Source organism: Heliangelus exortis, chromosome 2 (genome assembly GCF_036169615.1).
Source record: "Heliangelus exortis chromosome 2, bHelExo1.hap1, whole genome shotgun sequence".
Lineage (NCBI taxonomy): Eukaryota > Metazoa > Chordata > Aves > Apodiformes > Trochilidae > Heliangelus > Heliangelus exortis.
This window is the reverse complement of record NC_092423.1, coordinates 117,126,900-117,145,219: the sequence shown is the minus strand read 5'-3', so window position 1 is coordinate 117,145,219 and position 18,320 is coordinate 117,126,900.

Here is an 18,320-nt window from a genome sequence, read left to right as displayed (position 1 = left end):
AAAAAAATTCTTAAGAGACCGATCCAAGAAATGTGCTTAACAAATAGCACTTTAAAAGTTCACATGAATAAAATCAGTTTGTTTACAGGTGCTTCCATGGCCAACAAAAAGGTTAATATGTACAGCACTAGCTGTAAACTGTTATGAAGTAAGTGTTGGAGAGTGAGTAAATCAAGGAGTTCATTTTGACATACTGCTGTTTGTCCATTCACCACAGAGTTTATACAAAGCCAACTCTGCAGGTTTTAAAGAGAACTCATTATTTGTATAGAATGGACCAAAATAATCAGTTCTGTAATCTTCTTCTATGACATTTTCAAAGGAAGATGGATGTACTTTAACCACGAAAACATTTAAGTGGCCCCAAGCACCATTAAGTTTGTGGAGGCAATGTGTTATCATTAATATAACGTTTAAAATGGGCTCATATAGTCAAAAGATTTCTGCAGGTACTCAGAATAACAGCTGGTTCCCCCAAAAAAGACCTTTCTAACCCCAAACTGCTACAGTATTACTTTATAAGTATGAATGTAATGGGCTTCACCAGGCTGTTTTTCCACAAGCTTCTAATGATGGTGCTTATCTACCTGCAAGGCTTTCAGCCATTGTATTCCCAGCAGCACAAGGGACATGGCAAACAGCAGACAAAATCTTAACATTCCACTTTACTTAGCATATAAAGAATTACTGCACAACCCAAATATTATTTTAAAAAAAACAAATCTAAAAAGCTTATATAGAGTGTAAGTCTCTAAGAAAAGAGGTGATTTTCAATTTACTTAAAGGAGTGTATTTGACTTACTCAGTAAGAATCAATTGTACTTTCAAGAAATCCTGCAGCAAGCAGCCACCTATGTCTTATAATTACAAGTGATCACTACAGATGGCTATTCTAGTGTGAGCCAACACATCTCCAGAACTTTGACAGGAGCACAGTTAGTTCACGTAATTTTGATTTTTAAATTGGTATTAAAAAAACATGAACCAAAACAAATGCATGGCAAAATCTCTTCTGGAAACTCTGATTAGCTCAGGAAGAAACTGACCTTACACGGAGCCAGTGGGACAAAGAAAAAAATGGTCTCCACAAGGTTCAACATCAGCTAAGTGTACCTTGATGAAACCTATTTAAAGGGAAAGCCCACCTTACTTAGTACTTAAACAGAAGGACAGAATGGGCAGCTGCTGACAATTACTCCCCCTCAGTTTCAAGAGGATATCTGATTATATTTTCTTTACACTAGACATTTAGCAAACTTTTCAAAAGCTGAGAGGAAACTGAAAAAAAAATCATTATAAACCATGCAAGCTGAATATAATCTACACAAGTAATCTCAACAAAATTCCCACATCTAGAGAGGAATAAATAACTTCAGACTATACAAGGTCTTTCATGTTGCTACCCTGACTTACATCACTCTGGGTTCTTCATGGGAAAGAAACCATAACTGATCCAATAAAACACCTTTTTTGATCTGCTCATGGGAGCTCTGTTTGACAACCAAACAGATTGAGGCATGAGCCTTTACTTGGAAACAGTGACAGAAAAACAACCCAGCCACTTCTTTGACTTTTGCTTAACAGACAGTAAACAAAAACTCAACGTGAAAGAAACCAAGTTTCTATTTGGCTTACTTTAAGGTAAAAAGAAAAACAATATTCTAATTATAAGAAGCTCATTATTTGCTATCAGCAGCAATGTTAGCTGAGGCACAGTGAATTCTCCAAAGACAAAAGCATATTTGTTTCTTTATAGTTATTTCAAAGTACAGGAACTCATCAATAAGTTTCCAACTCTAATGGTTGAACTATTACATAAACACTCCCAACTATTCTGCAGTATTTAGGAGGTGGAAAGCACAGTAGATTCATCCAGTGGCATGAGCTCTAAGATAGACATCTCTATCAGTCATTCACATATATATTATAATACCTGGGTGAGTACATGGCATGTAGACCCACCTGAAGGCACTCTTTCACTCAGCCTGAAATACCTTTGATAAGATTTTATCACATCTAAGTAAGGAACATTTGAACCTCGAAGTGCAAAGACTCACTACTGTTATCCAGAGGCTAAATCTTCATTTTGCTCTTCAGAATGTGAATATTTCTCTAGTATTTTAATGTTTTTACTCTTGTACAATGACTTAGGAGAGGTTTTTTTCATCTTTTTTCAAAGTGTAAAATTGATCAGTAATCTGTCCAGTCATTCTATGATCAGTGTAAAATACTGTCAGTATTTGTTGAAATTCTTAAATTCATCTTAATCTTAAATACTTCAAGGCTACTAATTAGCTAAATTTTAATCATTTGAAAGCCCAAGACAGAAAAAAAAAAACCCAAACCCTCAATTCCTACTTTGTCCTTTTTTTTTTTTTTTTTTTTTTTTATGTTTGTAAATGTGAGTTTGAGAGGGAGGGTAGGGAGCAAGCAATGAGAGGTAACATAAAGCAGATGTCTATAAGCAAGCTACACATACATGTAAAGAGAACATAAGTAACACTAGTAATACCAACACAAAACCAACAACATTTGACTGGTCTCAAGATTTCCATTTTGTTTTAAGTTTAACTGATATTTGCAGTGTATCTCTTTGTCTCTGCCAAAGCAAGAGTAAATACAGACTATTGAATTTAAATTTTGTGCCTTTGAGGATGTGGCAGCCAAGCTTCTTTATTCTCCTAGTTTCTTTTGCCCTGCTATAACTTGCATAGATAATAAAAAACAGCTGAGATACTGAGTTCACTGGTTAAAGTTGAAAGTATTGCCATTATACTCCAGAGACTTAATGCTGATGGTACTCAAAGCAGATATTTCGTATTTCCAACCCTTCAGAGACTACAAAAGCAGAGAAAGTAGTATTTTGAAAGCATTCTGAATTAGGTGTTCTAGCAAGACCTATCAATCAAGAAAATATAAACTTTAAACTGAAAATGTTAATTTTTTATAGTTGCTGTTTTCTCATTACTAAGGAGCTGAACAAATGATAACTACTACAGAGAAATCTAAAGATGCTCTTCCCTAGGTAGGATTGTTACTGTCAGAAAATTAAATTTCTGCCAAAATGAATCTGTGAAAAACCTTTTTCTATTAGAGGTTATTACCAGAAAAGCAGAGTAAGACTGGATACACCCAGAAAGCACTAGCAATGCAGCAGAGTATTACAATACTAATTTGCTACAAGGTCTTTATATGAAGAACTGAAACAGTTCCATTTATAAAAGAATATTTTTATTTTAAATCTGAATTTTAAATTTACCACAGTTGCAACTTACTATTTTATAGCAAGATATTTGACAAAACAAAGTATAATTTGTGTGTTCTGATGTTCTCTGTTCATTTGTCCAAACAGGGAACAAGCCAAAGCCTCACAGACCAAGCCTTGTGCTTTAACCACAAAATAACATGACACAAGGTTAGATCATCAGCTGACATAAATAACCATAATTTCATTAATTTCACTGACCATAAGAGACTCGAATGGAATACGGACTAGCAATCAAACCCTACTTGAACTATCACTCATTTATTTTATCTATGAGCATGAAAAAGAACAAATATAAATGTTGCTATTTTACAGTAAGTTCTCAATATTCTTTTCTTCTCTGGCAAGGTAGTAGAAGGATAGAAAATATTAAATACTAATATTAAGTATTAATATAGAATACTACCAGAACAAATTCTATTAACTAAATAAAAACACTCAGATTCCTTCATAAATATACTTTGTTCTTCAGCCATAAAAGGGTTACATATTAATATTAAATGTTTGTAGAATATTTCAAATAAAACATGATCATTTGTTCTGAATCACTTTCTTTTAAAACATTCACTTTCACTTCTACCTATCATAATAAGGTATATTATTTTATCATAATGTTCACATCATTCACATAGCCCCAGTGAGCTACAAAATGCCAACTATACCAGTACCAATTTCTTTCAGACAAGACTGGCTGCATGAGGATGTGTAACTCTTTTTTTTAAGAGGACAAACTTCTTTATTCAGTTCCTCTGTATTATTTTGTTTCCATAACAAACATTTTGATATATCACTTTAAAAGCTTATATTTAATTTAAATATTAATTTAATTATTTATTAATTTTTTAATTTATTTATTATTTAATTTTATTAACTAAATATTAATTTAAATATTAATTTAAAAATGAAGAATTAAGATGGAAATATAAAATTAATTTTATGCAGTAGAAAGGAAAAGGGTTTAGTATTATGCTTACTTCTACTGCAGTTTAACTCAAATATCTAGATCTTACAGTAAAGTCATACTGACTAAACTTGAAAGTTTTTTCAAATTGTTTTTCCCAGATTTTTCATATGTGACACTACAAAATCAGGTTACATTGTGAATAGAAGGATCTCAGCCTGTCAATAATCACAGGTTTCCTCCTTGGCTGATGTTCCTCCAGAAGCCTCTGATGCACAAAACTAGTATCTTTTGACCACAAATCTTTCCACTTTTTCAGAGTTTTCTGCACTAACTATGCATTTCTGAGATTACTGTGTTTAATTTTGAAGAAGCCTCTTTTATGCAGATGTTTACCTGATCTTTGTAGTAAGTGACTACCAGTTAGGCATTAAGCAACAGTACTGGGATCTGGTACATGTTTCTTCTCTTACACTTTCATTAAGGAAAAGGGTCTGTGTTAAGCCTGTTAAGCACACAAATATTGCTGTTTATAGTGGAGGAAGCAACACTCCTTGCACTCGAACTTCAGGCAGAAGCTGCTTAAGATAACAACAGTCCCCACATTTGGGGCAAGATAATTGCAGCCCTTTGAGACTATGAAAAAGTTTGGTTGTTGTTGTTGCTTTGTTTTGTTTTGTTTTCACATGTACAACTAATAATACAAGTGTTTAAGACATACTTTGGCTAAGTAAAACTAGACTTTGAGGATATGTTTCTTTTTCCTTCACCTCAGGACCAGATAATAACCAGCTCTAGATCCAGCCAAGTAAATCAGACAGGATTCCACTAATCTGCATGTTTTGATCTGTAGCTCTAAATTCCTTCTTGCCTGGTCCTCATATCAGGGGTCTGGAAAAAGCACAAGAATGTTACAGTAAGGTACAACCAAAAAACCATATAGGTGGAAGGAACCTCTGGAACACTTGCAAATCAAACATCATGCTCAAAGCATGTAAAGTTCTAGCAGGCTATGCAGATGAGGTTTTAATATCTACTACTCTGGGTAACCTGTTCCAGAGTTTCTCTGCTCCTATGGGTTTTTTTCCCCCAGATAGAATCTGCATTTCTCATGTTCTAACTTGTATCTGCCTCCCCTCATCCTTTCACCATAGAACTCTGAGAAGATTCTTTCTCTCTCTACAGCCTGACACTCAGGGAGCTACAGATAGCAACAGCACCACCATCTGCTCTTCTCCACCCCTCCCTACACGTGGAATAATAAAATGGTTTGTGAGGTTTGGTACCTCAAAGGTGACCTAGTCCCAACCCTCAGCCATGGGCATGGACACCTGAGCACTGCCAGGGAGGGGACATTCAAGGTCAGATCAGATGGGGCTTTGAGCAACCATCATCATGTTGTCCAGCCCTCTAAGCTTCCTGTTGGCTCTCATTCCAGTATATCAATGTTGCTCTGGTACTGGGGAGCCCAAAACTGGGTACCAGTGCTCAAGCAACAGTTTCTGAAGTGTCAGAAACAGAGGAAAAACAACCTCCCTCAACCTGCTGGCTACAGTCTTGTTCTTATACTCAGCCCAGCATGACATCTGTCATTGAATAGCTTCTCCTTATGAAGGCAATGCAGGACTTGCTGACTATGCTGATTTTAAAATACATTTTTTCTGCCAAGAAGCAATGCACCCTGAAAAAGAGCCAAGTGTTGTCGCAATATTAATCTCCTCTTGGTTATTAGCTAAGTTTAGCATCATTTTATGGCTAGCAGAAGTGTTAAAGGTGAGCAGCAGTATAATGCCACTCTAAGACAAAAGCTTACTTGGTGCAGGATATAAAAGTGCCTACCAGTGACAACACACTAAGTAGTGCATGCTGAAAAAATCTGAATAAAAATTAGGCTTGGAAAAGTGAACATTTAGGGCCATCCATAAAGGTTGTGTAGCAGAAAGTGCAGTAAGGCAGCCGTCAGAACGGGTGATTTGGAATTTCCTGTGGAAGTAGCATTTTTATTTTACACAGTAAGAATTCCCACTCAGCTACTATGATGTTGTTTGGAATCCAGAAAGTTTCCTGTACAGGTGCTCCATGAATGTTGGAAGGAACTGCAGAAATATTTGTGTGGCTGAACAGCACATAAACACATTCTGTCACCAGTGTGAAACCACAATAAAAAAAATGTTTCAATATATTGATGAAGACACCTGGCTCACTGGCCAGGAAGCAGTAAGCTAAGAACTGAATCTGGAGTTTACCATTAATTTGTTGTGTAAGCACCATTAAGTCATAGCATTACATGAATATCTGGGTTCTGAACAACTATTAGCTCCATTTTCATACTTGACTACCACTAATCCTCCAACCTATATAGGCTGCTGTTTGGTTTTTTTTTAATTGTTATGTTTTCATAGGCATTCATAACTCACTTCCTTGCTCCCATAATGTCAACAATTCCTGGTAGCATTTCCATAAAATGCCTCCCACTGAAAAGAGACTCCAATTTGCTGCTATTGTAAACTGGAAGTATCAGTGTAAGGCAGCTCTCGTACCTGCAGGAATTTCACTCTAGGAGATAAAACCATAACACCTATAGCCATCAGTGTAAATCCTAATATCTTATATGTTTTCCCTTCTTGGAAACAGATTTATTCTGTTAGAGTAATAATGGTGCCTCGGTATTTATAATTTCCATTATTTTTCAAATTACTGCAATATATAAGCTTTTATTTTTACTTTAAAAAGGAATTATACACAGCTGTAAGATCTGCTGTCCCTGCACATTATCACAGATTTGCAAACCACTTGTTAGTGCAGTTGGTTTCTCAGTGAGACAGTGGCATACAGCTCAATGAATGCTTAATAATGCTGGAAGGAGTACCTGGACTTCCAGCAAGGAGTGGTGAACTGAGGTTTATCCAGCAAATGACAAGAATTATTGCAGAGACTGATTTGAGGAGCTAAGCAGCATTTTTTATATTCAAAAATCTTTACATGATTCAAGGCAATAAGCCTAGGATGGTCATTTTGCTTTTAGGATGACAAAGTTGAGCCACTTTCAATGTAAAGCTTCAAAATGCAAGGCATGCACTCCTTTTGGTAGAAAATATACTTTTTACTATGTCGTTCTTTCAGAAACCATTTGGAAACTCAGGAACTTTATCTGTTATCATTACTTTATGTATCTAGGACTGTTCAGCCTAAACTGGAACTCTGTAGCCTGGAGAAATGAAGGCCTAGGTTGGGAGGAAGGCCAGATCTCATCAATGTATACACATAATGAAGGGAGGCTGTAAAGAAGAAGGCCCCAAACTCTTTTCAGTGGTGCCCTGTACCAGGACCAGAGGCAATAGGCACACACTGAAACACGGGAGATTCCCTCTGAACATCAGAAAACATTTTTTCAGTGTGAGGGTGACTAAGCACTGGCACAGGTTGCCCAAAGAGGCTCTGAAGTCTCCATTTTTGGAGATTTTCAAGAGTCATCTGGACATGGTATTGGGCAACTGCCTCTTGGTGACCTTGCTTGAGCAGAGGGCTTGGACCAGATGATCCCTTCTCACCTCAGCCATTCTGTGATTCTGTGAATTACTAGGGGCATATGTAGAGGCTCATCACTTTTTTTTTTTTCACTTTTGGAGTGAGAATGTCTTCACCACCTTTCTTGCAGCCTAATTTTTCATGAAGATTCTACCTTGCTGTTAACCATACTTCATCTTCTAGAAAATTTTTTTTTCATAATTATTGCTTCCCCTGCTGCTCATGTATCTGCCAAAAATGTCGACGATTTCCCACTCTAAAAATGTAACTGTGCCTGTATTTATAAACACAGGCAAATGTGCTATTTGTCAAATTAAGATTTTTCCCTTGTGAGCTGTACCACAGCAGCCCTACATACTGCTGTTCTCCTCATGCACAGGAAATGGGAGAAAACAGGAGTATCACTTTATATAGAAATAGATCATCCTCCAGATCTCAATTTTTATTTAAAAGTGCTAATGACAAAAAGGAAAAAATAACTCAAATTGTACTATAAAAACAAGTGTAAAACTTCTGCATCAATACTTGTGTGATCTACTTAACCATGATTCTTTGAAGTCAGTATGGACCCAGCCACACAACCCTTATAATCACAGAATCATTTAGATCAGAAAAAATCTAACAAACTTCAAGATGACCACATCCAACCATTTACCTAGTACTGCCAATTCCACCACTAAACTATGTCCCTAGAAGCCATATCTACATCTTTTAGATACTTCCAGAGATGGTGATTCAACCACTTCCCTGGGCAGCCTATTTCAGTGCTTGACAACCCTTCCCATGAAGAAATTTTCCCTAATATCCAACCTAAACCTCCCTTGCCACAACTTGAATCTATTTCTTCTTGTCCTATCACTTGTTACTTGGGAAAAGAGACCAACACATCGCTGGCTACAGCTTCCTTTCAGGTAGTTGTAGAGAACATTAAGGTCTCCTCTCAGTCTTCTTTTTTGATAGGTTGAAAAAAAAAAAACAGTTTCCTAAGCCACTCCACTGAGAATGCTATAGCCCCTTCATCATCTTTGTTGCCCTTCTTGAGATGTGCTCCAGCATCTCAATGTCTTTCTTGTAGTGAGGGGCTCAAAATTGAACACAGTATTTGAGATGAAGCCTCACTAGTGCTGAGCACAGACGACTGATCACTTCCCTGGTCCTGCTGGCCACAACATTTCTGATACAAGCCAAGGCTATTGGCCTTCTTGGCCACCTGGGCACACTGCTGGCTCATATTCAGCTGGCTGTTGACCAGAACCCCCAGGTCCTTTTCCTCTGGGAAGCTCTCCAGCCACTCTGCCCCAAGCCTATAGGTCTGTTTGGGGTTCTTGGGGCCCAAGCACAGGACCTGACACTTGGCCTTGTTGAATCTCATACAATTGGCATTGGTCCACTAACCCAGCTTGTCCAGATCCCTCTGTTGAGCCTTCCTACCCTCACGCTGTCAAGTTGGTGTCATCTGCAGACTTACTGAGGGTGCACTCGATCCCCTTGTCCAGATAATCGATAAAGACATTAAAACAGAACTGGCCCCAATACTGAGCCCTGTGGAACACCACATGTGACCAGCCACCAACTGGGTTTAACTCCATTCACCACAACTCTCTGGCCTTGGCCATCCACATGTTTTTTACCTGGCAAAGAGAACAGCAGCCCAAGCCTTGGGAAGCCGGTTTTCTCCTGAAGATGTTGCAGGTAACAGTGTCAAAAGCTTTACTAAGGTCCAGGCAGAGAACATCCACAACCTTTTCTTCATCCACTGAGCAGGTCACCTTGTTAAAGAAGATCAGGTTAGTCAGGCAGGGCCTGCATTTCAGGAACCCATGCTAACTGAGCCTGATTGCCTGGTTGCCTTGGCCATGCTGTGTGATGGCATTCAAAATCAACTTCTCCATAGCCTTCCCTGGCTCCAATGTCAGGTTGACAGGCCTGAAGTTCCCCATATCCCCTTTACAGCCATTCTTGGAGATGGGCATCACATTTGCTAAACTCCACTCAACACAGACCTCCCCTGTTATCCAGGACTGCTGATAAATGCTGGAAAATGGCTCAGTGAGCACTGCCACAAGCTCCCTCAGTACCTTTGGGTATAGACCATCTGGCCCCATAGACCTGTGTATGTCTAAGTGGTGCAGCAGGTTCCTAACCATTTCCCCTTGGGCTATGGGAGCTTCATTTTGCACCCCATCCCTGTCTTCCAGTTGAGAGGTCCTGGTACCCCAAGAACAACTGGTCTGTCTTACTATGAAAGACTGAGGCAAAAAAGGCATTGAGTACCTCAGCCTTCTCTTCAGCCTTTGTCATTGTTTCCCCTACATCCAATGAAGGATAGAGATCCTCCTTAGCTCTCCTTTTGCTGTTAACATATGTAGCAAGCACCCTAAAGTCAACAAGAGTGCTTTATTTAAATATATATCATTCCTTCACCCATCACTTTCCTAAATATATTATTAAAATATCTTTGAATGCATACTTAGCAACACTAGAGTTAAATCCTAAGCATTTTCTTAAGTGTTTAGAGTCACTGCCTTCAAGACAAAGAAATTAAAATATTATTTATTAATAAATATATTCTAAATAGAATTCTATTAATAAAAAGTATTTTTAAGGTTAATAATTGGGGGGGTTTAAGGCATTATAAAGAGAAATTTCTGCAGTCATCTCGGGGTTCCAGAGGAAGCCATGGACTTTACCTATGTAATTGACAGTTACTTATGCTGAGCATATTTCTAGGGGGAGAAGCAAAGTTCAACTCCAAGATTAGAGTATTAGGTAATTTAAAAGAATACAAATTGGTCTATAATGTCATATAGTTGATATTATCAGTTATGCTGAATAAATTCATTTTTATTTTGATGGAGCTTTTCGTTTCGTTTGGATTTTGGTTATATGGAGATTATCTTTTTCTTAACAGAATGGCTGAGGAGGGAAGGGACCTTGGGGGGGGCATCTGGTCCAGCTGCCTCCAGTCAAGCAGGGCCACCTAGAGCTGGTTGCACAGGACTGTTTCCAGATGACTTTTGAGTATTTCTGAGGATGGAGACTCTCAACATCCCTGGGCAGCATGTGCCAGTGCTCAGTCACCCTCATGGTAAGAAATTTTCATATGGCAGATAGCAGAATAATTATTCAGAGTACCATTCCATCATTACATGGCCCTTTTTTCGTAATCATTTGTCAGCTAACTGGAAAACAACAATTCTTATAATGCAATGATTTTTATTCTCATTGAAAGATCTAAACATGACTCCTTTGTGTGCAAAAAATGCCAAAGAAAAAAAAAACCAAAGCTCAGGAATTCTAATGCAGCACCACAGAGTGACAAAAGAGTAGCTCTGAAACAGCCATCGTGCTCACCAGCACAGTTAACAAAACTAAAAATATGAGAACTATGAAGAATGTTCATAAGGAACATTTGAGTAAATCAGAGAACAAGTTGAGTCATTTTGTGGAACACAACTGAAGGAACAAGAGATCATTGATATGCCACTGGAAAATATGTCTTAAATGTAGTCGATCCACTGCCAGTATTGTAATATTGTCTTAGCAACTGTAAGTAGGACAGAATAATGTTTAAGAGCATCTTAAGTACTGAAAATAAGTGAAGTGGTGATGGTGCCTCTTTCTGGTTACAAGGTATGTATCAGATACTCTTTGATCACATTTTTCATAGTTTGTAGACTGATTTACACAGCCTAGGAACTTAACCTACAACATTCTAAATATCAATCATCACAGCTCTTCAAAAGGTACTTCAATATTATTTGATTCCCAGTAGAGGAAGGGACACATCCAGTGTTATTTATAGGTCTTCCAGCACTGTCTAGTCTGGGAAATGAACCATCTACTTTAAAAAAATGTATTTGTTTTGGTTGGGTTTCCTAACTGATGACTAAAACACTTCAAATACTTAAATAGTAAATAAGCACTTTTTGACATTTTCTCACAGAAAACAACCTCTCCAAGTTGTGTATGAACACTTATTCATAGAATCATCGAATCATAGAATTGGCTGGGTTGGAAGGGACCTCAGAGATCATCAAGTCCAACCCTTGACCCACCGCTGCGGTTGCTAGACCATGGCACTGAGTGCCACATCCAGCCTCTTTTTAAATATCTCCAGGGACAGAGTCCACCACTTCACTGGGCAGCCCATTCCAATGCTTGATCACCCTCTCTGTAAAGAAATTCCTTCTAATATCTAACCTAAACTTCCCCTGGTACAACTTACAACCATGCCCTCTTGTCTTGTTGAAAGTCATCTGGGAAAAGAGACCAACCCCCACTTGGCTACAATCTCCTTTCAGGTAGTTGTAATGATAGCACCAACAGCTAAAAAGCAAGTAAGAGTTGACATGCAGATAAAAATTAAAACCACCCAAATATAATTTGCCACATTCTGCTGTTTTCACTGGAGAGTATGGATTTTTATCTGTGACCTTGAATAAAGTCTCTAAATTCTCTTCATTACAGATTATACAGATAATTACAGATATTACAGATAATAGTCAAGTTTTCAACATAAATGCAAAATAAAAGCATGAGCTCATATCTTCTATAATTTATTTTCTTCTTTAAATAGCTAGGCCATGAAGTCCCTATTAAGCATGGAAATGCACGGGAGTTGCAGTGTTGACAGCTCTGTCAGCTTTTACAGGTGTGCTGAGTCTGGCTGGGATGGAGTTAATTTTCAGTCTATGGTTCTGTGTTTTAGATTGGTGACCAAAACAGTGCTGATTAAACCCCTGTGCTTTAGCTCTTGCTGAGCAGTGCTTGCACAGCATCAAGGCTTTTGCTATTTCTCTGCACCTCAGCAAGAAAGCTGGGGGTGGGCAAGAGGCTGGGAGGAGGGGACACAGCTAGGACAGCTAACCCCAACCAAAGAATAATTCCATACCAGGAATGCCATTCTCATCAATAAAACTGAGGAAGAGCTTTTCTGAAGCAGCTCAGGGACTGGCTTGGCATCAGTCTGTGTTATGAGTGGTTTTGCATCACTTCTTTTCTTCTCTCCCACCCCTTCACATATTAAACTGTCTTCATCTCAACACGAGTCATCTCTCCAAAATCACTGGAGGTGATGGGAAGCAAACTACAAAACTGAGGGGGTCTTTCCTGTTACCCAGGGTCAATACATTGGAGCAAGTTTCATGATAGCCCATTTTATTTACTTTTTATTGTCCCCTGTACCAAATGATAGAAAACCTCCAAACTCTACTTGTATAGTTCAAGAGCATTCTTAAGTTTCAAAACTCCCAGAGATTTTATTAAATACTAAGTCTTCCCCAACCCTTTAATTTGTAGATGCTGCCTTGTCAGTTCTTGACTGTTCAGATACTACAGTATGTCATGCAGCCTTGTCTTTTGAAGTGTGCTTTTAGTCTGAGCTGGGGGAATCAGCTTCTTTTTCTCTGGTCTTAAACTGCTCTGTGTTGCCTGGGGTTCAGAGAATACCTGAAGACTGATGCTCTGGCTTTGGGCATCCATACTGTTCTATCTCTACTGCAAACAGCAGCACTACTGATTTTATAAAGTACTGCTCACTGCTCAATAAAGTAGATACAGAATTAGTAACAGATTAAGAGATGTTTGAAACAATTAATTTATAGTAAGATATTTTTCCGACTGTGTAGCTCAGCCACCTAATTGTGCTCTTATGCAAAGACACACTGCTAACTCTGACAGCATTCAAAAACATTTTAATTAGGTTTCCCAGTACAATATCTGAAGGGAAAAAAAACCAAACAAAACAAAAAAACCCCAAGATATTATTTCTCTTGTGGAAAGTCTGAAAAGATTGAGGTGGAGACATGGCAAGTATTGGAATTTCCATTACTAATAAAAGATAGCATTGTATACTTCCCCAGTAGTTTTAATTATGCTAAATAAGCATTTGATTAGTTAGGTTTGGGGTTTCCTCCTTAAAATTTCAACTAAGATAAAATAACAGTGTATGTCTTAAATAAGTATGTTTTTTAAAAGTGATTCTTTTGGTAGAGTAATTCACTGAAAAAAGAAAAATAAAACTACATGGAAGGTAAGGGGACCAAGTAAAACAGGGAAGGCCAAACAACCTATAAAAATCTCAGTTTTCAAAATTGTAGTTGTTCACTGTATTTAATATGTTTAGATCATCCTTTCAATATATATCCTTCAATTATTTCGAAGGCACCGAGGAAAGAAAGAATATGCAGGTTAACTCATTTTTGTATATTTTTAAGTGAGTCTCCTCATTCTTAATATTTTTTTACAATAATAGAATTAACATGGATTGACACTCTGTTTGATCCCAAGGGAGTTTTTTACTTTTTTTTTTTCCCTTTGAAGTACTTTTCTCTGGATTCTGAAATAAAGTCCTGGAAAATTATGAAATAATGCAGATTGATATGTGACCAAATAGGCTATTTTTCTATGTGCTGAATGCTAGGACTAACATCAAAAGAACTCTGGGGTTTTTGTGCTTTTGGGAAAGGGTACTACTGAACACCATGTAGTGTGCCTATCTATAACCACAGGGAACACAATGTATTCACCAAGTTCTTTGCTAACCACACTGAGAATTTTTACCTTCACATCTTTATTATGAGGCAAGGATTCATTCATCCCATAACTGCCTTTCACCAGTTATACCAACAAAATAATCAAAGCTTATTCAAGAAGAAAAGGGTCTGTGCACCTATCAGCACCAGCAAACTCAGCTACTTTGTAGCTTTTACCTGCATCTTTAACCAAATGGTACCCTGTCACCTGAGGTGCTTATATGGATTTATAGCTACAGTACTTCTTTCAATCCAGCTCCTCTCACCTCAAGTGAAAATGGTGAGAGCACAAAAAAACCCAAGCAGAGTTTGATTTATCAGTTTTAAAACACTACTTACTTTAAAACACTTCTTCCAGGGCCACCAGCAGAAACCTATAGTCCTGATGCCCAGGAAGGAGCACACAAGCATCTGTATAGCTTGAGAGACAGCTTCATCCAGGAGATAAAAATCACCCTTTCACACACAGCTGCTGAAAGAATGATTTGTGCTATAAATCTGAAAGGAAGGCTCTTCCTCCTTGAGAAAAACAACAAAAAATCCCCACAAAACTTCTTTGTACCATTTAGTGCAAGAACCTCTAAGTACAATTCTTCACTTAAATTACTCAGTACCTAGAAGTGAATGGACTTAACAGTTCACTGCTGTAATTAGGGTTTTATGTTCTTATAGCTAGAGGGGCTGTTCCTTTCACCACAGAACAAGGCAGCTGAACAAAATCTATGTGCCTAAATAAAATTCTAAAATTTAGTTTTTCCAGTCATATCAGCTAGAATAGTCAAATATATTCTCTTTAGCTTCAATCATTGCTTCATGATAGCCTTGATAATCATGGGTACAACAGTTAAGAGTATGGCATCATGAGTCTGTGGCCTCATTCCTCTCCTGTCCTTGCTACCAACTGTAAAATACAGGATCTGCCTTGGTTTCTTCTTGTTATTTTTCTGTTCTTTTGCTGTGTTCAATGTACATACATAACATGATCAAATCAATACTGCCACCTCAACACATTCACCCCCAGATACTAATTTCTTTACTCACTTCAAAAAAGGGTGACTGAGAAACAGATGTTTTCCTTCTGGAACATGTTCTATGCGTTCTGCTTGTGCTGTCAATCATGATTTGAAGAATGATTTCTATCAACAGTCTATACCCTAAACTACATTTATCAAACAACACAATAACCTACTTTCACTTCTGCTTTTATTTGGTTGTCATCAGGACTCTATGTTAACCTCCCCTCTACTCTGCTCTCGTGAGACCCTACCTGGAGTACTGCATCCAGTTCTGGAGCCCCTATTACAGGAGAGACATGGATGTTCTGGAGAGTGTCCAGAGAAGGGCCACGAGGATGATCAGAGGGCTGGAGCACCTCTCCTGTGAAGACAGACTGAGAAAGTTGGGGTTATTCAGTCTGGAGAGGAGAAGGCTCTGAGGAGACCTTATTGCAGCCTTCCAGTATGTGAAGAGCCCTACAAGAAAGCTGGGGAGGGACTTTTTAGGATGTCAGGTAGTGATAGGCCTAGGGGGAATGGATTCAAACTAGAGGAGGGTAGATTTAGATTAGATGTTTGGAAGAAGTTCTTCACCGTGAGAATGGTGAGACACTGGCACAGGTTGCCCAGAGAGGTGGTGGAAGCCCCATCTCTGGAAGTTTTTAAAGCCAGGCTGGATGGGGCTCTGAGCAACCTGATCTGGTGGGAGGTGTCCCTGCCCATGGCAGGGGGGTTGGAACTGGATGATCTTGAAGGTCCCTTTTCTATGATTCTAACTATTTCTATGATTCTAACTATTTCTCCTTCAATGACAAAAATGTCACATATTTAATGTCACTCGCATAGTTATTGAGGAAAAGTAAAAAACTTGAGTGTTGTACATAATTTACAATCTCATTTGATCAATAATCTTCTGTTGGCAGAACTGCTCATTTTTCATATAAAAAGCTTGGGTATGTTGGGTAGTTCTAGTGGACTAACACTGTGTAAAACCTAGTCATCAAGTATTCATACACAGATTAAAGGGAATTAAAATTGTAGTCTTGGAACATAAGGAAAATATTAAATTACGAAGAACTGTTAATATAAAAACCTTCAAAGAAGTTATAAAAGTAAAATTCTCAGCTACAAGCCTACTGTTATCTTTTTGGTCCCAAAAATCGAAGGAAAAATCACTTTTTTATAGTCATTAATTTTTTTCCCTACTTCAATTAATTCTGCCAAAGATTTTGGAGGATCTTGTTCTTATTAAAGAAGAGCATTTCAAGGGAAAAACCGCAGAAGTAGTGGAAGTACAACAGGATGCACAATTTCTACTGTCAGAGAGGATGCTTGCATGAGATATTTTTGCTGTACTTTTAAAGGTAAAGTCAAGGCCATACAGGTGATACAAATCCTTGGGCTTGGTGTAAGCTGCCTGCAGGCTCTTCTTGTAGTGAGCTGGCTGAGTGTATCCCAAAACCAAGAGACTTCAGGCAGCCCAGCAGCATCCTAAAGGCAAAGCTGCCTGTCAGCACAGCACAAACAAGCCCCAGGCCTGATCAGGTTGAGCCACTAATTCCTCACTAAACAACAGTCCTCTGGTCAGGATCACTCTACACATCTTGCAGTTTTATGCTGTATTTTTTTACAGAAGAACAAGATATCTCAGAAAAGGATTTGCATTTTCTCTGCAAGTTTAATGTAGCCATACTGAAGGCTCCAGCTCTCTCATCTGCTCTCCTGCTTCAGGGGGAGCATAGGTGTCCTCACAGACCTCACATGCAAAAAAAAAAAATCTGCTTCTGTTGTCTCTTCCCCATTCTTACAACTGTGTACCATCAAATACATCATGTATAAACAAGCATTAAGTCAATTTACTCACACAAACACACATTTTTTCCCCACCTACTTGTTCAGTTGCCCTTGGCACCTATATTTCCTGTGGCTTTTTACTCTTTTTTGAGCCACTCCTTTCTCAAACAGAACAAACTCCTTATTTCTATCAGTCAGTCCTGCTTGTATTCATCCATCTCTGCTCATCCCAGCTGTGCACAGCCCAGGTTTTCATGCATGCCCACAGCCCTTCTGGCCTGAACACCCATTCTTTCTTATCTCTCTGTATTCACAACAAAACACAGAGAGCACACTGCATGGACATGTGTGAATACATGTGTCTGTCTGTGCTTTGGTGTGTGTTTATCCACAAGCACACACACATATAAACATGCATTTGGCTGGGTCCTGGAGTAGGGGAGGCTGCAAGCTCAATGGCACACAAAACTACATCACCACCAAGAGTGAAAGAAGAGTTGTTTCTCCATCTGCAAGCTGACACAGGATCTTTAGGATCTTTACCAGTGCTATTTTCAGGGCTGATCAGAGCTCAAATCCAAGGATAAATTAAACCTGAATCAAAGTCTGAAAATAAGGAAGGCTGAAGTTTTGACACCCAGAACTGGCTGCACCTGACCCCCAGGGAAGACAAATTTGATTTCCTGCTTATACAGACCCACTGTCTTCTGTACTTATATTCAAATCCACCAGAAGCAGCCACAGAAGAGTAAATTCAGCTTATTTCTGTGCAGAGCACAACTGGAGCCACGCTGCAGCTTGCCCTACATAGGCCACCTAATGCAGTCATTGTGCCTCTTGTGGCATTTGCACATAGGAAAACAACACCCCAGCCACATCTTCATCAATGCACAGGCAGAAGCTGTCCGAAAGGCTAAGTTAAAAACCTCTGGTAGGAATCTACAGAAACATTTCTGTACCTGTTCTCATTGAAGATAAACTTCAAGCCTGATGTATCCCTGGTGAGGTATGGCATCTTCTCCCATGGGAAAGAAAAGTGAGAGGCCACACAGGAATTCATGCTATGGCTGCAAAATGCCTAAAGGCCTGCCTGCCATGTTGGCTTAAATCTCTGTTTGGTGAGTTTCATTAGCTCATTAACTAAGTAATAATCAGAAAGCCAACTTCCGTTAAGGAAGACCATCAAATATTTGCATCTTAACTCACAGACACATATCAATCCATTAGTGCTCAGGATTAAAATAATTCAATCAATCAATATCAGTATCAATCAATCAATATGCTGAATTTTTATCACACAT